This window comes from Pseudophryne corroboree, chromosome 1 (genome assembly GCF_028390025.1).
Source record: "Pseudophryne corroboree isolate aPseCor3 chromosome 1, aPseCor3.hap2, whole genome shotgun sequence".
In the NCBI taxonomy this organism is placed as follows: Eukaryota; Metazoa; Chordata; class Amphibia; order Anura; family Myobatrachidae; genus Pseudophryne; species Pseudophryne corroboree.
Genome location: NC_086444.1, coordinates 709,873,453 through 709,876,684, shown reverse-complemented (window position 1 = coordinate 709,876,684; position 3,232 = coordinate 709,873,453). Strand labels below are relative to the sequence as shown.

At 49.5% G+C, this 3,232-nt stretch overlaps 1 pseudogene; it reads right to left on the bottom strand.

Annotated features, from left to right (window-relative positions):
• Window positions 1-281: 281 nt before the first annotated feature.
• LOC134950588 (5S ribosomal RNA) lies at window positions 282-399 on the bottom strand (annotated as a pseudogene).
• Between the last annotated feature and the right edge of the window lie 2,833 nt (window positions 400-3,232).

Here is a 3,232-nt window from a genome sequence, read left to right as displayed (position 1 = left end):
AAATGGACAGGAAGAAAAGGCTCACCTTAGTGATGGTAAGGGGGGGGGGGGGGGGAAGGAAAAAGGGGAGTTGGTGAAAGTATGGGAGGGGGTTGGGGGTAAGGGGGGGTTGGGGGGGGGGGGTTTGGGAGATGGAGTGGGGTTTTGGGGAGGAAAGGTGTGGGAGAGGGAAAGAGAAGACCACCACTAAATCTGTACTCAAATGAAACGGTACCACACTGATTATTGGATTTACCCAGACAAGAGAGTGTTTTTGAAAATGGTCTTTTTTCCTTAAAAATGGCCCACTGCACCTGGTATTCTCAGGAGGTTTACCTTCCCAATACTGACCAGGCCATGTCTGCTTAGCTTCCGAGATTGGACAAGATCGGGCGTATTCAGAGTAGTATGACCGTGGGCCGTTTGATAAAGGAGAAAGATAAATCACACTCTGTCACGATCCGGGTATCTGGACGCCATTACTTACCCTTCAGATGCCTCCTAAGGCGGGCTCAGCGTTCCAGGACCGGATTCCGCTGTTCCTGAGTTTCCACATACAGAGTGGTCTTTTCATCAGCCGCGGCCTCCGCTGTGCCCGCGTGGTTAAATGTGCATCTATCAGCCTGGCGTCTCCTGTCTCCGGTGGCCGGCGCCGCCATTACTGTTTCCCAGACCACATGGATTACAAACCAAACTTCCCTCCAAGTGTCTGCATGGGCGCAGCCATCTTGGATTCTGTCATCTGATCATTTCCACCAATCTGCTGTCTGTGTTGTTGATTTGCATAATTGCCTAGCCAACCCCTTCCTTGCTGCAGGTATAAGTAAGCTGTACCTGAGCAAGGAAGACGTCAGTGCTTTGGTTGTCAAACCTAGTTCCTGTTTGTCTCTCTTCTATGATTGTCTTCCAGGTTCCAGCTCCTGTCTCAAGACTTCCACCATAGAGACCCGCACCAGCATTCCACCTGCGGTGTAGCCTGACTCTCCAATCCATTGTGGATTCATCTGTTTCCAGCTACAACACTACCTGCTTCCAGCCTCAGCTTCCAGCAGAGTACAGCTTCCCTTAAAGGGCCGGTGTCCTTTTTACACTTTACCACTCTCCACCGGAATTATTATTTCTCCGCTCTCAAGTTCTACATTTCAGTTCACATTTCATCGCTCCCAAAGTTCATTTATTATTTAACTGGTTCCAGCCAGTATCCACTCCGTGCTAACAACAGTCTGGTTCCAGCCAGTATCCACAGCAGCTGTTTTACCTTCAGCAACCCAGCTCTTCCTGGAACACCAGCTGGTATAATCCTGGGTTATCTCCATTGCTACAGCCGGGCCTGGTAAGGACTTTCCATCTAGAAGATCATAAGAACTATCTCACACTACCAGTGCCCTGTGGCTCCTGCCATGCTGTAGTACTCAGGAACTGTATTTATTCTTTGCTGACTTTTACGTTTTCTTTTATTGCTGCTGTGATGCGGAGTTGTCATAATAAACATCATTGACTTTTATCTAAGTTGTCGTGGTCACGCCTTCGGGCAGTTATTATTCATGTTACTTACATGTCCAGGGGTCTGATACAACCTCCCAGGTTCCGGTACATCTCAGCCCCTACAACTGAGGCTGCCTCCCGTCAGCTCAGGCCCTCAGTTGTGACAGTAAGCACTGACCTAATGAATCCAGCCGGAGACCAGGATCAAGCGGCCAGGCCGATGCAAGAACTGGCAGCCCGACTAGAACATCAGGAGGCTGCACAGGGCCACATCATCCGCTGTCTCCAGGATCTCTCTACTCGGCTGGATGGGATTCAGACAACTCTCCGTGGATCAGGCGCGTCTGGTGCGTCAACCACAGTGACTCCAGCTATAACCCCACCCACCTTACCCATTTCTGCTCCACGTCTTCATCTTCCAACGCCAGCAAAATTTGACGGATCTCCAAGATTCTGCAGGGGATTTCTCAACCAGTGTGAGATTCAGTTTGAGCTACAACCTGGCAATTTTCCCAGTGACCGTACAAAAATTGCCTACATTATTTCTCTTCTCAGTGGCTCAGCCCTTGATTGGGCATCACCGTTATGGGAGAGGTCCGACACCCTGCTATCTTCTTACACTGCATTTGTGTCAACATTCAGGCGCATCTTCGACGAGCCAGGCCGGGTAACTTCAGCTTCGTCTGAGATTCTCCGTTTACGCCAGGAATCACGTACTGTAGGACAATATCTTATACAGTTCCAGATCCTGGCATCCGAACTGGCATGGAACGACGAGGCCCTGTATGCTGCATTCTGGCATGGTTTATCCGAGCGTATTAAAGATGAGTTAGCTACCAGAGACTTACCCTCCAAGTTAGATGAGCTAATCTCACTTTGTACGAAAGTTGACTTGCGTTTCAGAGAGAGAGCAACTGAGCGTGGAAGATCATCTGCTCCAAAATCTTCTACTCCTCCTCCTCGCCAACTGTCACCAACTACAGATGAACCCATGCAAATTGGCCGTTCCTGTTTAACTCCTGCTGAGCGCCGAAGACGTCTCTCCGAGTTTCTCTGTCTGTATTGTGCAGCTCCGTCTCACACCATTAATGCCTGTCCCAAACGTCCGGGAAACTCCAAATCCTAGCTCGCCAAGGAGAGGGCCGGCTAGGAGTAATGATCTCCTCTCCATCTCCTCAAGATTGTAACCTCCCAGTCTCGCTTCAAGTTGCTCAACGTTATCAGAACGTCATTGCCCTCCTGGATTCCGGAGCAGCTGGGAACTTTATTACTGAAGCCTATGTTAAACGGTGGTCCCTACCCACCGAGAGACTTCCTTCGTCCTTTTCCTTAACTGCTGTGGATGGCAGTAAAATTTTTGATACAGTTATTTCTCTAAGGACTCTACCAGTTCGTCTGAGAGTGGGAGTTCTTCATTCCGAACTTATTTCATTTTTAGTGATTCCAAGAGCCACACATCCTGTGGTCCTGGGCCTTCCATGGCTCCGTCTTCACAACCCTACAATTGATTGGACGACTACGCAAATCCTGGCATGGGGTTCCTCCTGTACTAAGACATGTTTGTTTAAAGTGTTGCCTGTCTGTTCTTCCTCCCCCAGGTCGTCTGATGTTCCACCTCCTCCATATCAAGATTTCACGGATGTGTTCAGTAAAGCTTCTGCTGATATCCTTCCTCCTCATAGAGAATGGGACTGCCCGATTGATCTCGTTCCAGGGAAGGTTCCACCTCGAGGCCGAACTTATCCGTTGTCTCTCCCCGAGACACATT